A 19,747-nucleotide genomic window follows, 5' to 3' on the forward strand; every position below is an offset into this window, starting at 1 on the left:
CAGGAAGATGGTATGGGATTCATTGAAAAGAAAAGAAAAAAGAACATAAAAAAAAGAAAATAAAGATGTCCCAAAATTATCTGGTTTTTTTGTTTTGTTTTGTTTTGTTTGTTTGTTTTTGACCAAGGAAGAACGTATCAAGACACCACACTGAAAAAAGATCTGCCAATGCACAACTTTGAAAGAAGTAAATGAACAGGTGATTCATGCAAATTTATTCTAATTACACAGTGAATTTTGAAGGTCTCGGAAGATTAAAAATATAAAAATACATTTTTATTCTAAGACTATTGGGTATAAAAAGGTTATATAAAATAAGTCTAAGCATGGTATGCCAAAATAGTCTTACAAATAGTAAGCTCAGATAATTGAGGTTTGAGGTTTTATTCTTTTCTTACCCTGAGATATTTATTAAGAAAGGGTAATCTGGTGTCCAGCACATGCAATATCTCTGGAGAGATAAAATTTGTAAATAGAGAGTGATATTACTTCTAGCATTATCGGAACCGTGGCTCCCAAGTAATGATCCTTGAGTAATAAGACAGTACCTCAACATTTTGTATGCCTCCAACATACAAAATGTTAAAGTGCAATAAGTTCTCCCTGGCAGCGATTGCAGCAATTGAAAGTTATATTTTCATATCTAGTATAGGGGTGAAATCGTCCAATATCTTTCTTTGTAGCAAGTAGGGTGGTTGGAGACGACTCAACAAATGGATTATGTGGACAGTTTTCTGTGCAGGAAACTGGATCCAAAATGTGTAGAACTGACTCAGCCATTTTTTCAGCTGGGGTGCTGCAGAATTCAACTGTTGATGGTATCTTCTTTGGGTTACTAATGTCAACATTTCCCAGAAGATGAGAATTTACTGCTTTCGCCAGCTCGTGATTTGTTAATGCTAGTTCTGCTGTGCTGTGGGGCTGTGTGACAGGAGAGTAAGTCCGCTCTCTTCTGCACTGTAGAGAAACTAAGAGCTCCTCCAACAATTTCTGAATGGCTGTCATCTCCAGACGGAACTGTTCTAGCTCACTCGAGATCTTGCGTCGCGCTGTGCATCTCGGTTCTGGCGTTGTAGCACAGCTCTGGAGTTGGTTAACTCATCTGCCATGACCCTGCTTGCGAGGAATTTACTTCGCCATATATCACACTGTATTGACATATGTTCCAACTGTTCAGAAAACTGAGCTACGTTTTGACTTAGGGCTTCATTTTCTAAAATAAGCTGGTTTTTCTAACAGGCTAGACATTCAAAGTGATACTGAAGAACATCCCCAACAGAAGCCACCAGCAGCTTTTTTAGCTCACAATGTACCTGTCTGTGCTGGGAGCTGGTTTGACAGACCTTCTTTGTCCTGCAATAGCCTCCTTTCAGAGTTCTTGAGCTTTTCCAATATTACCTTTACCTCTGAGAGTCCCTTGCTAGGTTCTATAGCTCCCTCTGGCTGACCAGACAATTTTCCTTTATGATGTCCCAGAGATTTAACCTTTGAATTTTTATTGGGGAGATCATGAGTTATAGCAGTTTTGGGAACTAATACTCTCACACTTCAACCTCCACTTCTTTTTCAGCAAGAATCTTCCCCAGCTGAAGAAGCTCCTGGGCTCTGGGCCGGGGCTGCTTTCTTCCATGGACTCTGAAGGGCGTGGTGCTTGATGGACTGGACTCCAGACCTGACCTCAGCAGACTGAGGTGGCTCCTCAGTTTCCATTCCATCTCCTGCTCCTCCAATTGGGGTTGAAGTAAGAGTGACTATAGTCCTCGCTCTGAGGGAGGCTGAGGCAGGAGGATCACAATGCAGTGACACTTTCTTTGGTTTCTGTACTTTTAGGAGGAGTCATTTTTTTCGTTAGCCAAAAAGATGCATTGCAAGACGTGTCTTGATACACCTTCCCAACAGCAGCCAGTGCCCCCTTCCAACCACTGCCGATTACTCAGGGTTTCTTCTCCGCGATGCTTTTCCAAACGGGAAAGACAAACACACCTTGTGGTGCGTCTAAACTCGAGTTACACATGAGGTGGAAGACCTCCGTGGGTGAAAGGTGGACAGATGTCTATTTTCAAATAAAATATAGCAAAAATCAGAGTTCGAGCTTCACATTTGCTTGAACTTCTGGGTTATTGTTCCCAAAATGGCAGTTTTTTTCTGATAGTTATTCTCCATCCATCTTGCCATTGTATTATGAGAACGTAAGACAGAGAGGGATAGTTGAGGGGCAGAAAATGTGTGTCTTTTTTTTAGTTTGTAGTTCATAAGAACTTAAGAAATCCCACCTGTACTTGATAGAGGGTCTGATGATTACTCAGAGACTGGTCTTCATGCTGGATGCAGTGAAAAAACAGAATAATGGTTTTTCATGGAGAGGTGGTGATTTTTTCCCATGCATAGGGAGAGGAGATGACACGGCATGTGGTGACTAGAAAGACACACGGTGGTGGAGGTACTTTAATGTGCTCACCAAACTTGTTTACTTCTCTAGCTGGACACACAGCAAAATTATATTTCCCAGTATCTCTTGCAATTACGTGAAGCCACAAACTGAGTTCTGACCAGCGAAATGTGTGTAGAAATGATATACACCTCTCTGGGTCAGCCTCTAAAATGTCTTATAAATTCCCCACAATACCTCATTCTCCATCCTGTGGCTGGGTGATGCCAGGATGGTCTTGACACCACTGTAGGAGAGTGAAGAGTCTGAAGTCCCTGAATGACTCCATGGAGCAGTCAAGCCTCTCACCCTTCCTAATCCTTTGCTCCCTGCCTGCCTCCACAAACCTTTATTGACCTGTGACATAAGTGATAAATACCCTGCTATTGTGTTAATCCACTGAGATTTGGGAGCTGTTTGTCACTGTAATTGGCACAATCTGATATGTATATAGTCATGGTTGTTGCTAGATGCTCCTTCTAGTCCTTCCAGTTTATTCCTTCTAGCACTCCCACACTGGCCTCTTCAATGAGCTCATAGTCCAAAAGAGGGAGAGAAAATGCAGTCAACCTCCCTACAAATTTAAGGCCCTGATTAAGTCCAATATCCTCATTCTTTATACATTCTGATTTCCCAAGGAGAGGATTTGTGTACTATTTTAATTAGTACCTCTGTGTTCTTGGCTCTAAACATACCCTCTCTCCTGAAAGGGAGATCGGATTTTCCAACTGGTCACTGAGTACTTTTCCAAAATCAAGCTAAGTCTGATTTACAGGTATGAAATGCCTTGTTGCAGTCATGAGCTTTCCTTCAAAATCTTTTTTTAGATAATGGGTTTTTTAGTCCTTTGCTTTTTTAGATAATGGGTTTGCAAGTCCTTCTGTAATCCAGTTTTGAGATCTGAGTCATTGTTAACCTCTTCTTCAATTTTTCTATCTCCACTCCAACATCTGACAGTTTTCGTTTCCTTCTTTTTTAATTATAAGAGAGCACATGCACTAGCCAGAGAAAGAAAGAGATGGAGAGGAGGAGCAAGAAAGCACTCCCCAGCAGGATACGGTCATGCCACAATTCCTTCTTTATTCCCCCTTCTCATCAGATTTCGAGCAAACACATCCACCTGCCCAGAGCATTTTTCCAGCTGCTGGGGACCCTTCTCCCTATGTGCAATGCTTAAGTGTTGCACTACAGGAAGGCCCTTATTTCCTTTTTCTGTTTCACATCTCTTCTTTCTTTCACCTCCTTCATAAATCAAGACTCCTCATCTCTGGGCCATTAGTGATTTTGCCCAACTCCAGTCTCTCCTGCACAACTCTATATCCTTTGATGCTGTTGGAATTATATTTTTACAGTTGTGGTTGGATCATGACACTCCTTTTCTTCTCTCTCTCTCTCTCTTTTTTTCTTTTGGTCTTTCTTTTTAATTTGCTATAGGGCATGCATGCTTCCCTGAGAGAGATAGAAAGAAGGAAAGTGAGAAATCATCCCTCAGTGGAAACGGCCATGCCAGAATCTCTTCTCCTCCATTACCCTCTTTGGATTTTGGGCATGCACATACCTAAGGCATTTTTTCCAAGTCTTTTGGTCCAGGACTCAGAGTGCACAGTGGGATCCAGCTACCTTAACCACTATGCCCCCGTCTGACCCAACACTCCTTTTCTAAGAAGCTCTGCTAGCATTTCACTACCTACAAAATAAATCCACACTCCTTAATTTAGCAGTTAGCAGTTCCTATCTATTTAGCCCAATCTGTCCTTTTAGTCCCTGCCCATATGCTCCAGCCACAGAGGTCTTCTCTGCCACTTTCACTTTAACATCCCTCATTACTAGTATAGGTTGCTAATAGAGTCTCCATTACTGCCAATGGGCTGTCTATCTCAGAATCACTAGGGAACTTTAAAAAGTTATCTTCTTAGTTCACATTCTCATAGATACTATGACCCTCTTAAACCATTTCATTGACCATACAATGCAAACCATCTCTTTTTATGGGTAGAAATAAAAATAAGAAAAAAATTGTAGCTTTGAAAACAATACAGAATTCTTTGTGTTTCAGGGACAAGTGAATCAGAATTTGGAGGGGTAGGTTTTCCAAAGCATTTCTGATATGCAACAGGTCTGGAAACCACTAATAGCAAGCTGAGAAAAAGATATTAAATAGGTACTCCACATGATGCTGCCAAAGGTAGAGAAAGGAAAACACCCCTAGGAAATCAGGGAAAATTTATTTGAGTCAGCTTGTTTACTAAGAGCTGGAGACACTAAGATCTGGAGTTTGAAAAAACAAAGTCCCCTTATTCATGTAGGGGACATTCTTTATCTTTGGGAAGAATATGAATAAAGGAAAAAGGACTTCCTTAAAGGAGGTAATGGTTAAAATACATATTAAACTTCAACTGCACTATGATAAATGTCATATCTCTCAAGAGAACATATGTGCTCAGGAAAACTACCCTCACAACAGACAAGAGACAAAAAGCACACTGGCAAGGGACTAAAGCAGAAGACATGAGGAGGCAAGATAATAAAGGCATTTGTGTCCAGCTGACTAAGCCAACTGTCCATCCTGTCACTTAGGGGAGTGAGAGAGAAAAGGGCCATTAAGGACTTCACTCTCTCCAACCTAGACCTTATGTTTTCATCCTGAATAAAGAAAGACAAACAGCAACTGAATAGTTCATAAAAAACGAATGAAAAAACTGACGATAGGAAAGACTCTTACTTGTTAACAACTCCGTGATGAATCAGCCTATCTAATCTGACCTCAGCGTATGAATAGGAGAATTCTATCCATTTTGCTTTTGTTCTTGGCTTCGGCACTTGATAAGCCACTGGATGCCATATGGTAAGTCATTTAAGGTGGGATCCAGCCGTATTGGGAATGTCATATTTTGAGATATAAGCGAATACTTCCATCCAAACGATTCTCTGTCAACATTTTTTTTTTCTCTTTAACTATGAGGATAATCATTTCAAGGAATTCCACATCTTGGGAAGGGTTAATAACATAGTGTTTTGAAACCAATATGATCTGTTTTTCAAGCTGTGCTGCATTTAGAGATATATTTAGTCCTGCAGATGTCTTGAGTCTGTCATTGCAACTGGACTTTCCCATTAAAACCAGACATTTTCCCAAAGAGCCAGAATAGGGTGCTCAATGCTATGCAGTGGGACCATTTTCATTTTACCTTCCACTGTAAAGCAGTACTGCAGCAGAAGAGCTGATACTGTTAGCTTTTTTTTTTTTATTTTTTTATTTTTTTTTTAATCTGGCCCCAACAAGTTATTTCCCATTGGTTATGAAATACAGGTTATAAGTTTTTTATTCAGGCAGTGCCTTCAGTAAGAAGTCTTCAGGAGGAGTTGCCTAATTTAGTTTCTATGTTTTAAAAAGTTTTATTTATTTATGTGTTCATTTATTTGTATTCATGATGAAACGTGTATGTGCATATGTGAGGATGAGAGAGAGAAAGAGAGAGGGGAGTACCCTTCACAGGCCAGTCACATCACAATCCCTTTCTTCCCGTCTTCAAGCCCCTCAGGGTCCTGGGCGCTCGTGTGTGCCTGGCGTTTCAGGCTGACCAGGACAGTATTTGAACCATGACTGCCATGTGGGATCCAGCTTCTCTTGAGCAGAGCCTTACCACTGCATCATGGAGCTGGCCTGTTGTAGCCTCAAAACTGTAAAAAGGTATAGAAATAAGAATCTTAAAAATGAGATTTATTTATATTCTTTCCAGAGAAGAGCCATTACAATGGGAGCAGGGATGGAAGAATATGATATAAAAGAGAAAAGTGTTTTAAGATTCAGATAGTTCAAGATTTTACAATGAGCCTTCCACTAAGACTCAAGGGATGGGTGACCCAAACCCAGAGGAACTCTGATTATATCTGATTATCAGAGGTTAGAATAAACAAAAGCAGGGCCCCCCTTTTTTTTACATCAGGGTTAAATTTTTAAATGCTCCAGAAACCACTGAGTGTGGCAAAAAGCCTGGCATATATCTCATTTGATTGAATAGATGGAAAAAAAATCATTCAGGGTAAAATGATTTTCTATTGCTATTGTGTTATTTTGTCCAATTTTTTCCCCCAAAGGTGTGATTTACATAACAAAGTTAGCAAAAAATTTCCAGGCCTAATTATCACTTTCAAAATAGAACCTGGAAATCAGCCATTGGTAACTGAAGATTACAGATTGTTTTTTAAAAAGCAAATCTTGAGTTCAGCTCAAATGCTATCCTTAAAACTGGATTGTACCCTACAGTGAAAATCTCTCCAAAAAAAAAACTGGATTGTATTATTTTGCCACATCAAGTCAGATGCCTTGCTGGCATCAAAGGAAGCAGCTCCCAAGTTAATTCATTACTCAAGTGCTGCCAGTGTAGGCTATACTAAAACCTTAGCTTTTTTGAAGTTAAAAATTAAAAGACAATTGTGCCTATCTTGTTTCTAATGACAACTTGTCCAGGAGGTTTTCTAAATAGTTTTTTTATTTTGTAAAGACCAAGACAGTAGATGGGAATAAAAAATATATTATTATTTTTTATCAATTTATGCTCTATGTTGGAGACAGTAGAGGTGATTAAGAGTACAGCCTCTGAGCTCCATTACCTCAAGGTACAGCCCAGCTCCCTCACTCTCAGCTGTGAGTCCTTGGGTAAGTTTTAAACTTCTCTGTGTCTCAGTTCTTTCATCTGTGCAAAGGAATAATAATAGGACTTCCCTCAAGGGGCTTGTTGAGTCAATGCATGCAAAGTACAAATTAGCTTCAAATGGAAAGCACTCAGTAAGTACAGGCACTAGAATGATGTTTCGGTCAGCGACAGACCATGTATACCACGGTGGTCCCTTAGGATTATAATGGAACCGAAAATTTTCTATCATCTAGAGATACTGTAGCCACCATAACATCATATGCATTACTCTATTTCCATGTCTATAGTGGTGCTTTAAACAGACCTACTGCACTGCTAGTCATGGGAGGCAGGAGTCCCCAACCCCCAGTGCTGGTCAGTGGACTGTTTGGGCTCCAGGTCAGGGACTAGTGCTGATCCACCCAGCTGTGCAGCAGGGGCTGGACAGTGGCTGAGCAAGCCAGGCTTTGTCTGTGTTTGCAGCCACTCCCTATCACTGGCATGGCCTTCCTGTAAGATCAGTGGTGTATTGAATTCTCATGGGAGGGGGACGCCTGTTGTTACATGATTGCTTCATTGTATGACAACGTAGTAGTAGTGGAAATAGGGTGCATGGTGGTGTATTGGGGCCATCCTGGGACCACCCCCTGGTCCCCTGTCTGGAGAGTGATTGTCTTCATGAGGCCAGTCCCTGATGCTGGGAAGATTAGAGACTGCTGATGTAAGAGTATAGCACACACACCTACAGCCGGTCTACAGTAGTTGATAATGGTGATAAGCAACTATTCTACTAGCCTATGTATTTACCGTATTATACTTTTTATTATTATTTTAGAGAGTACACTTTCTCTGTATTAAAAAATAAGTTTATGGTCAAAGAGGATGCTGCATGAGACCGGTAGCAGCCTCATGTACTCATGTATCTTGTATTTACAGCACCTCCTGATTGCATCACTATCTCTTGTGTTTGATTTTTTTGGGGTTTTTTTTTTTTTTTTTTGCTAGAGGGTACGTGCACTCACCAGAAAGACAGAGAGAGACAGAGAGACACAGAGACAGAAAGTGAGAAATCACCGCCCCCCCCCGGGGGGGATGGCCACGTTGCAATCCCTTCTCCTCCATTCTCCTCTCAGGATCTTGGGCGCGCCAGCACATGCACCCGGCGTGAGTTTAAGCCACTGGGCCCGGGACTTGAACCGCAGTTGACTACATGGGAGTCCAGCGACATAGTCACTACGCTAACAGCTGGTCCCTCCTGTGTTTGATTAAAAAAAAAGTTAGAAAAAAGCTTATAGGATAAGAAAGAGGATATTTTTGTATAGCTGAACAATGTGTATTTTACACTACTTATTGCTACAAAAGAGTAAAGAAGTTAAAAAAAATTAAAAGTTTATAAAGTAAAAACACTGAAGTAAGGTAAATTTAATTTATTAGGTTGTTGGGAAAGTAATGACACATTTTTCTATGCAAAAATGTGTCATGACATTACTGACAACCCAATACTATAAAAGAAAGAAAAAGTTTTAATGACTTCAGTTTAACCGAAGTGTGTAGTATTTATATGCTCTAGCGTAGTGATCACTACTGTCTGCGCCTTCACATCTACTCACTGACTTGCCCAGAACAATCTCTAGCCCTGAAAGCTCCATTCATGATAAACACTCTATCCAGGTGTCCCCTTTTTTATCTTTTATACTGTTTCTACTGTACCTTTTCTATGTTTAGGGATGTGCAGGCACACAATGCTATTGTATTACCATAGCCTACAGTGTGCAGTACAGTAATACGATGTCCAGGTTCTTAGCTCAGGAGCAATAGGCTATCCCGTATGGGTGGGCATGTCATAGGCCATACAGCCTAAGTTTGTATGAGAACACTGTGACGTACACACATTAACTATCCCTGTTGTTCAATGATGTGTCACTATATTTATTATATGTAACATATTCCTTACATTGAATACTTAGGAAGATTCATGTCCCTATATGTAAAAAAAAAAAAAAAAAAGCTTATCAGTCCTGGCCATGTACATGTTAAGCTAGTTGAGTGTTTTTCTGTTTTAGGTGTGAAAGTGCTAAAAATTAGTACAAAATGATCTTTTCGATATAGATGTGATTTAAGCAAGTTTCTTGCAATGTTAACTAACTTTATAGTTATAACTTTTACATACAAATTTCCTTTAATAAAATGTTTTTCTAAAATATTTAATAATAGTTTATTGAGTAATTTAATTAGTAAATAATATACATTTTTGAATTCTTAGGAAGGATATGGTGCTAATATCTATGGCTAAAGGGTAGAGATGATTAAAGGTTGCACATATAAATAAATACAACGCTAATTCTACAGGAACTTAGATGTTTTCAGTAATTTTATCTCCAACACAATTTAGTATTCACTATAATTTAGACTGTACTGTGAGTAAGGAATAAACTCTGTGTTGAACTATTGAAGTTTGAGGGTGTTTTCTGTAACAACTGTAGTTATTTAATGATCTAATGAAGTTGGGTTCTGAAATCTCCACTAGGACTAAAACTATGTCATTTGGCACTGCTGTAAATTCCAGTGTTGTTGGAGGGTCCCAAGAAGCCCTGTCTCAAGAACAGAGTTGATAAAACTCTTTAATTCACACTTGAAATGTTGTTGAACACCTACCTTCTAAACAGATGCTGTGGGAAACACTAGGGATAAAAAGAAGAAGACAGAAACAGAATTCTGTTCTTTTTTTTTTTTTTTGGAGAGGTTTTTGCTGTGGGGCGCGTACACTCGCCAGACAGACAGAGAGAGACATAGAGACAGAAAGCGAGAAATCACCCCCCAGAGGGGATGGCCATGCCGCAATCCCTTCTCCATTCTCCTCTCGGGGTCTTGGGCACGCACGCACATGTGCCCAGCATGAGTTTAAGCTGCCGGGTCCGGTCGACTATATGGGAATCCAGCGACATAGCCACTACACTAACTGCTGGTCCCCAGAATTCTGTTCTTAAGACTCTGGGTGACTAGCAGCAGCAGCTGCGATGGTAATACAGCTGACATTCATTGAATGATTACTACATGCCTTGCTTTTCTTTTCTTTAATCCTCATAAAAGGTTTTCCAGATAAATACATATTTCTTTTTTTTGTTCACTCTTTCTATTTGTCATTACAGGTATACATACATAGTCTATGGTGCCTAAATAAATGGAAATTTATTTTTATGTTTCTGGGGTTTCTATTTTTAAAAAATTTAATTTTGAAATTACAGTTCCTGATTTATAAATAATCATTGCATATCTTTGCAGGGGCAGTTTTTCAAAGCATATGTATCGTGTGTGATAATCAAATCAAGGATGTAGTCATATACATTGTTTACAACATTAAACACTGCGTACTATACACATTTGATAATAGTTTGACTAACTTTTTTGAAGACATGTTTATTTGACTATGGTATACAGCTCCATAACCTATTTTGCTTGTTTACATGTATTCTTGCCTTCATTGCTCATTTTCTCCTGAACTTCCTCCCATCCCTTCCTGACCCACGGAACTCCTGGTGACTATCATTACTCTCTGCTTCTACACTATCAAGTACTTCAGTTTCTGCCGGCGAGTGTGGACATCTGGTATATGTTAAGTGGATATACACAGTGTTAAATACTTTTTTTTTATAAAGAATTACTTTATTTAACTTTATTTATTTATTTTTACTTATTTTAATTTGACCAGAGAGAGACAGAGCTAGAGAGAGAGAGAGAAAGTGAGAAAACAAGCCACCAGGTCTGAGACTCGAACCACGGTCGACCATGTGGGAGCTCAGCGCTCCTAAACACCACTCCACCTGTCGGCCCCTAAATATGTATTACTATGTCCATATTGAAACTGAGGAAAATTCAACCTAAAGAAATTTAGGAACCTGGAAGTATTGAAAACATAATGTGAGCCTTGCTCTAATAGAAATATATAAGAATAAAATCTACTAGGATTAAAGCTAACTGAATGCTTACAATGCCCATGGTATACTGAGATTATGTCTCATATATATTTTTTATATGTGTGTGTGTGTGTGTGTATATATATGTATATTATACATTGCATTTAATCCAAATATCATTAGACCAAAGGTATGTATAATTATTCAATTTATAGAAAAGGAATATAAGAGTGAACGAGTTTAAGTAAATTCCTCTAGATCACTCAGTTTATAAAGTCAGAAATTTAAATCTGTGTTTTTATGTTTTCAAAATTCATGTTCACTCCACCAGATCAAGCAGTTTGAGAAAGGTGGGGAAATGAGTGAGAACTGCACGAGTCATTATAGGATTTGGGGAGAGGAATAGCAGATTTGTGTTTCAGAAAGAGCAATCCGGTATCAGTTAGGAAAAAAGAATCTATCTTTAAAAGTTTTATAAACTGCAATCAGTATACTCTTTTTTTAATTTATTGACTTAAAAAGATCAAGATGAAAGCCATGAACGAAGTGTGTCATTGTCCTTCCCTCACTTTGGGACTGGGAGCCTGCATTTCCCCTTTTTTCTGGAGTCAGATGACGCAGACTCTTGTCCTGTCCAATCTTGAATCCAAGTTTCATGAAAGTGCCCACTACAGACCACGCCCTTCACTGCATGCCCATAGTCCATATTCGTATTTTCCGCATGACATTGTTGTTTAGATTTGACAGGTGTTGATTTGATGTGATTATCAATGCTGTATTGTCTGTCTAGCAGGATATTGTACTGATTAGGGCTGGTTCTCTAGATGAGAACTACCTAGGTAAGAATCCTGCCATGCTACTCACTAGCTGTTGAGCACTTTCCTCAAGTTCATTCACCTAAATACATAGTTGGAGTTGGTGAGCTACCTGCTGTAACTGAGGAGCTTATGTGCAAACTACCACTGGAATTAATTCCAGTTGAATGTGTGCAGTGCAGAGTGTGCTAGGCATTCAGCTGCATGCTTCACATGTATCAAGCTGCATGTTGAATCTATATGTACTGTTGGGCTTATTGAGATATGGCAAACCTGGACAAAGTGGGTATTATGAGGCTGACCTCTCTGTGTATTAGTTTTCTTATCTTCTTAAGAACAGTGTTATAACACATCTCTTAAGACTGTTATGAGGAATAAATGAATTAATTCATTATTACATGCATAAGATGTAGTAAAATCTATTGCCTGATGAGTCAAGAAGTGATTCAAAATAAAAGTTTTCACGCCGAAGACAGAACGATGAGGTATGAAAAGATCATATCATTGTCTTAGTCCACTATTGCATTGCTAACAGAAATACCTGGACTGGGTGAATTTATGAAGAAATAGGCTTATTTAACTCATGGTTTGGAGGTTCATAGTTCAACTTGTGGTGAGGCTATGAGTGGTGGCAAAGATCTTCAGCGGAAGAGCTGCTGTAAGTATCTCCTTGTGTCCATATCCATGTGGTCTCTACCTGCCCCTTGGCTTTCCTTACATACACAGCAGAACTCAAGCACAGGGGCCCTGCCCTAATGACTTTATTACATCCAAGGGCCCCATTCTGGGACACCATAAAGGGTTTACATTTTCATTTAATACCTTACAATACAACCAAGTCTTAACACATTAACTTTTGGGTGACTTCTAATCACCAAATTCTCAAACAAGGACCTATGGAGACTAATCATTATCCAAATCATAGCATTCATATAGAAAAAAAAGTCTAGCAGAGAGAAAACAGAAACATTTTTCCAGCTGGTTTATTAGATTAAAGTGGAGCAAGCTGACTAGCTGTAAAGATTGTGCTGTGTATCTATGACCACAAGTACAGAAATAGCACCAGTTTTTAGATTTAAGCATCCTTGATAATTTATTGAAAAATCATATGAAATGAATACTTTAAGCAATTATATGTTCACTGATTAAACCAAGAAACTAAACTTTAATGAAAGAAAATCAGCTTAACTCTTAAGTGTACCAATCTAATGGAATCTGAGTCAGAAAATGCTAAATTTAAATTCTATGAAACTGTAAAATAAGCTGATGAAATTGCCTGTAAATATCAATTGGATGTCATTTTGATTTCTTAACCAGTTTTGTATATGTAAATAACATCTATTTGCATAAATAGAATATTAGATGAAAATGCAACCTTATCAAGAAAAACTTACAGGAAAGCAATCTGTAGGGGGAAAAAAGGACAGTACTTATCAAATCAATCTGATTTGAAAACATGAGTGCCCTGAACTCTCAAAGAAGGTATTCCTCTAATTAAATATTAGAATAATATTCAAATTTTCCTCTACTAAACATTGAAATGATCCTTGACAAATATGAGTGACTACACTGTTCTGTTTTCTCCAACTCAGGCATGGCCCAGTGCTGGTTATGTTGAAACTAGCTTTCTTCCTCTACAGTAGCTAATTAGGTTAAACAAGAAGTACAAAGTCATTAAACACTTGCTTTTTTCTTGGTATTCAATAGCTACTCAACCAATGATAAAGCTGATAACTGTCCTTTCTTTATTCAGTTGGATGTCCATTCAAAGAAGAAATTCAGAGACAAATTTCAAACTACATTTTCTAACTACCAAGGGAAATTTGGGTTAATTTTCCCGTTTCCCGTTATTTTCTTCATGTGGTTGGATTTCAGTGCTGCTCTTACCCTTGGAGCTGCTTCTCAAATGTAAACAGTCATTTTAGGGGAGATGAGCCTTCAGAATTTGGGCTCCTTATAGGTTTGTTACAGTATAACAACCAGCAGCTAGTGCTAAAAAACACTATATATTAAAAAAAATTCCAAAGACCACCACAAATGAAGAATAATTTATTAGAAGGGCTTCAGAAAGCTTGTGGAAAAATGGAATTCAAATGTGAGTTTATTTTGGTACAACGTTTAAAAAAAAATTCACACATACTATAAAGTTATCTTCAATAGATAATAACCCATTTCTTTGCCCCACATTGTTAACTGGACTTGTGAGAAATGTACACATGTTGGAATATTCACTTTGCAAGCTAAATAACATGTGATTGAATGTATAAAAGAAATTGAAAGAAAAATGAAAGAAAAATGAAATTAAAATTAAAAAATTAAAGAAAAAATAACAAAATGTCAAAAAACAAACAAACAAAAAACCCAGTACCCAGAACAGTATCTTATGCCTAGTGGTCATTCCGTGGGTATTTGAGAAATGCTGATGCAGTTGACAAATGAAGTGTCTTGTCTCTCCTCCTACCTATACTCAGCATATCCAAGTGAGCCCCAGTCTCTCATAGATAGCTCCTGTTATTTTTTTTTTCTCTTTGAGGTTTTTGCCATAGGGTGTGCATTTTTTTTAATAATACGCACTTCCCGTGAACTTTTTGAAGACCCCCTTCTGTATGTGCCAGACGAGTAACATAGGAGCCAATCAAAACTAGAGATGGTTAATATTGTTTTGTCTTTTTTCCCTAGCATCAACGACCATCTGTGAGGGGGTGGTGGTAGAGAGAAGATTGGTTGTGTGTGTGTATATGCATGTGTTTTATAGAACTAGGCTTGGAGCTAGGGAAAGCAGTGACCTTCTTTGTGAAGGTTTAAGTCTTGAGATGTGACTATGTGGTGCATTTGACCCTCCCAGAGAAAGTCCAAGTTGCTAGAATTTTTATATTTGTTCTGCTTCTGTTTTCATTCCCTCTGAAGTTCCAATCTTTTAGAAAAGAAATTTGCCTAACTCTGTGCAATCTAGTGAGTTATTCCTGTGGAAAGTAGAAGGATTTCATGTCAAGAGGAAAGGATAAACCCATTCCATCATATCCCTTCTCAGGTGCCAGTCAGTGATGCTTGGAGTCCCGGCGGGAACTAAAACTCAGAGCATTTCACAGAGTGACCGGCAGGCAGGAGCACCTCTAGAGAGGATTTGACAGAAGAACAGATTCTGATGGCACCCAGGAGATAGAGAAAACATTTTCCTGAAGGAGGAGGTAAGGATTCCAGAGAAGCCTTGGATTCCTTATAGATGCTTCAACGATGCACCAGCTGTGGGTCTTCTCCATTTCTACCCTCGTTTCCAGGAACACCTCACATCTCCATTGGACATCTCCTCCTTTTTTATCTTTTTGAATTGCTAGCTACGGTCATTTAAAGAGAACATATATTTTATGGTAAAAAAAAAAAGGTATTTGAAGATGTCACTCATTAAGTATCACCTTAGTGAGATCTTCTCTGGGCATTTTATTTATAACTATAACCCCTTCTTCACCAAAATTTGTATCCAACCTCCTTGATACATTTTTTTATTTAATTGCCAGAAGGCAATTAAATATATGAGAGAGAGAGAGAGAGAGAGAGAGAGAGATAGAACTACCCAATGGGATATGGTGAGTCCATGATCCTTTCTCTCACAACTTCCATCAGGATTTGGACATGTATTGACACGTGCCTGCTTCTGGTGCCAGAATCTGGGCTATGCTTAGCCATTTGAGATGCAGCTCCTTTAACCACTAGGCTTTGGGGCCAGTCCTTCCCTTGTGTATTTTCTCTATAGCACTTGTGCCATTCTCAGAAATACTACACTTTACTTACTGATCTATTTCCTCCTTCAGAAAGAAAACCCCACAAAGGCAGAGGTTTCTCTTTTCTGTCTATTGTATATCACCAGTTTCTAGAACAGTATCTTATGCCTAGTGGTCATTCCATCGGTATTTGAGGAATGTTGATGCAGATGAGAAATGAAGGTGTCTTGCCTCCTTCTACCTATACACAACATATCCAAGTAAGCCCCAGTCTCTCATAGATAGCTCCTGTTATTTTAAAAAAGATTTTTGCCATAGGGTGTGTGCACCTGCGAGAGAGAGGGAGAGGGAGAGAGGGAGAGAGGGAGAGAGTTAGAGAGAGAGAGAGAGAGAAAGTGAGAAATCACCTCTCAAGGGGATGGCCACACTATAATCCCTTCTCCTTCACCTTCCTCCTGAGATTTTGGGCTGTAGGAGGCTGATCTTGAGTATGAAGCCAGAGGGACTCAAAGTCCCCACTCCAGACAGCCCAAACATTAAACCAAGTATCAGACACAAAATTTGGGAAATACCCACTGGTTCACACGTGCCTGGTGTGATTCATAAGCTGCAGGGTCTGGGATTCAAACTGCAGTTGGTCATGTGTGAATCTAGTACCTTAACCACTACAATACCTGCTGCACTCCCCCTCCTCAGATAACTCCTTCTTGAAGGCTAGTTTCAGCCAACAGTGCAATTGTGACAGATGTGTGCCTCACAGCAATTTTTACACACCACAGGGGAGTGCAGTGCTATCTCTCCCCCCCATTAGTTTCTTAGCAAACTACCTCATGTGTTACCTTGGCTCCCTGATCTCTCAGCATTCTCTGGGCTGTTCAGATACCTGTTACTGACTGAAGATAATGCACTAGCACAATTTAAGTTATTGTGGCTTCCTTTCCACTGATCTCAGCCGGGGGTGCCACTCCTAGAACCATACATAGCTAGGTCTCCTTTTTTGCTGACTTCCTTGGGGAGTTTTGTGCTGTCTTCACCAGTGTTACCTTCATCACCATCTTGGCCACTGCCCACATGAATGTTCTCATGCCCTTGCAGAACCAGGGGATGTTTCTCTGATTTTAAATTTGGTAAACAATTAAGACAACTCAAAACTCAAAACTTTTTGGAAGGTATGCACCTGGGTCCTGTAAGCTCCCACTCCTGTTCTGACATCCCTGGTAACTGAAAAAAACAAGTCCAAGCATGCCAGCGTCATGAACAGTTCCTTGCTTGCTGGTGGATTTAGGTATGGGATCCCTCTAAAGGCTTCCTCTCTCAGCATGTGATGGGAGACCTGACTCTAAACTCGCTGACCCTTTGCCTTCCATTACAAACGTTGTACTTAGAACCATTTTTGTGTTTGATCCTTGGTTTGAGGTTTGATGTTTTAGGCTGTCTAGAGCAGGAGCAAGACTTTGAGTCACTCTGGCTGCAGCCTCAAGATCATCCTGCTTATTGTTATAGACACTGCTATTCTTGGAGTTGTGGGCACTGAAGTCAAAATGTTCCTGGTCCAGCCTTTTCGTTCCCTCCCAAGAATCCCTGGTTTCCACCAGGGTGGAGTGGAAATGGGCACTGAGAAATCAAACACCCTGACCCATGTATACCAGAGCACTGTATCTGCTGATGGCAGAAAACAACGAACCCCAAGATTTAGACAAATATCCATGACATCTACCACACCAATGCCTGCACTGACCTCCTATAGATGGGCTTTGAGCATCTGGGAAATCTTCCCTTTTCCATCTAGACGTTGGCTGTGAGACCATCTTTATAAAGCATACATGTTGTCTAGAGACCACTATATTTTTTTTCTGAGCAGGGTAATGTTAAACTCCCTGCGCAGATTAGTGGGTTGTGGAAGTCCAGAGGGGTTTTTCCAGGGCTTTACATAGATTGGTAAAAGATGTTGCACATGGCTAAGCTCTGCCCATGTGGGTTCTCAACTTTGAAGCAAGTGATATATATTTGGTATCAATAACAGCCCTGGAGGCAAGAGGGAGTGTTACATTATTCACCCTAACAGCAGCTCCAGGCCAGATTGTGGGAAGGTGGAGGTGGGGAAAGTAGAGGTGGGCAAGGGATTGCTCACACACCATCTGCCTACCTGGAAGTCTTGCTATCATCAGAGCTGTTATGTCAACAATTTCCTGTCTTTGTATTCAGAAACAAAAACAACCTTTTGCACATCTATTACATTTTAGATATGTGTAAACCAACACTCATTGAGCACCTACTAGGTACACATTGCTGGCCTTGGAGATGGGAGCTCTGAAGTTTATAATGAATAGAATGCTTTCTTGCTTTCCAAAGAGCTTATTGTGTTGAAGGAGTTGGGGACTGGCTGGGGGATGGGTGGGCAGAGAAGTGCAGAAATAATACAGAAATGTAAAGAAAGGGGCATGGCAAGCAATGAGTAGGGGGCTGAGACTGAAAGTAGCCAGCATAACATTTCTGCTTTTGAGCATTAGTGTTACAGTACATGAAGCTTTTATTTCTTTTGCAAAAGGAAGAATAAAAATTCTGTGATCTTTTTTTATAAGACTATTAAGCTAAACTACTTCCAACAACTTAGAGAAATTTGGTTATTCATGAGAATAACACCTTTTCTAAAAGAAATAAAGTTAATTTTCTACTCTTCTGCAAAGGAGGTCATTAATTATACATTTTAGATTTCATCAATTTCAGTGAGATGAGACTAACATTTTAACTAGATGTCAAGGAAGACACAAGATATTAAGTTAAATACACTAGATGACAATAAATGGTTATTAAAAAACATAATTCTGTTACTCTCATAATTTTCTCACTTGGGTGTCTAATTGGAGGCCCGAGTTTCACATTTAGGCAGTCAAGTCAATGTAAAGCAATCCTATGAGCTTTAAACAAAAGCTTCTAAACCATTGAGTCATTTCCAGATTAAGGACAGATGGATGGCTTTTCTTTGCTTTTCTTTTCCAGCAATTAAAAAAAAAAAGGCTAAAAACCCAACAAAAAATACTAGCTTCTACAGTAATAATCATGTATCTGTAAATGAATCAAACTATCTTTCTGTTCCCACAGGAACTTACTCTTTTTGAGCTCTGAACTTCTCTTAAAAATGTTTAACACACGAGATCCCGTGTTTTGGTTGTTCTCATTGCCAACAAATGTAGGAAAAGAAGGTAGGAAAAGCTAAGAGCATTAGCTGTGTGACATGCTTGGTGTTTCCCAGGTTGCTGTTCTGTGTTCATCTTCCAGTGTTTTTCAGAAATCGCCCTCTGGTTGGATGGCCCCCTATGCGGAGAAGCAGGGAAAGCCACACAGCGCTCTCCCTGACGCTCCACCCGGTGAGCCAAGCCAGAACTAGCTTGCGTTTTTTTCACGTTGTCTTCTCAGTTGGCCCAGATTCACAAATGGAAAAACTTTTCTTTTCCAAGTTCTTTTTTAAAAGGAATTCAATGAAAAAAAAATCAATTTGAATTACTTTTATTAAACCAGAGGACTGTTGGAAACATTCACCTTCCAGTGAAGATTTAAGTTAATGGTTTTCAAACAAACAGTTTGGGGATTCAAAAGTTTTATTAAGGAGTGCGCTAGGCCAGTGGGTGTCGCTGGGAAGTGGAGACGTTGCTGTGGCGATTAGTGAGCCTGTGGGATGCCTCTGTGGGACCTGGCCCTAAAGAGGGTCACAATGGCTGAAAATGGTGATAATGAAAAAATGGCTGCTCTGGAGACCAAAATCTGTTATCAGATTGAGAATTATTTTGGAGATTTCAATTTGCCATGGGACACGTTTTTAAAGGAACAGATGAAGGCTGGGTACCTTTGGAGATAATGATAAAGTTCAACAGGTTAAACCGTCTAACGACAGACTTTACTGTAACAGTGGAAGCACTGAGAACATCCAAGGCAGAACTCATGGAAATCAGTGAAGGTAAAACTAAAATCAGGAGGCCTCTAAGCAAACCCCTGCCTGGAGTGACTGGTGAGTATAAAAATGATGTTAAAAAGAGATCTGTTTATGTTAAAGGCTGCCCAACTGATGCAATCCTTGATGATGTAAAAGAATGGTTAGAAGGTAAAGGTGAAATACTAAATATGCAGATGAGAAGAACACTGCAGAAAGCATTTAAGGGATCAATATTGCTGTGTTTGGGAACCAGTAGTTAGCGTAATGGCTATGTCGCTGGACTCCCATGTAGTCGACCGTGGT

At 39.4% G+C, this 19,747-nt stretch overlaps 2 pseudogenes; one reads left to right on the forward strand and one right to left on the reverse strand.

Annotated features, from left to right (window-relative positions):
- Positions 1-582: 582 nt before the first annotated feature.
- Positions 583-1,740, reverse strand: LOC102483418 (golgin-45 pseudogene; annotated as a pseudogene).
- Positions 1,741-19,225: 17,485 nt separating this feature from the next.
- Positions 19,226-19,747, forward strand: part of LOC106735057 (lupus La protein homolog pseudogene) — a 2,662-nt pseudogene continuing 2,140 nt past the window's right edge.

This window comes from Tupaia chinensis, unplaced genomic scaffold (assembly GCF_000334495.1).
Source record: "Tupaia chinensis unplaced genomic scaffold, TupChi_1.0 Scaffold000037_3, whole genome shotgun sequence".
In the NCBI taxonomy this organism is placed as follows: domain Eukaryota; kingdom Metazoa; phylum Chordata; class Mammalia; order Scandentia; family Tupaiidae; genus Tupaia; species Tupaia belangeri.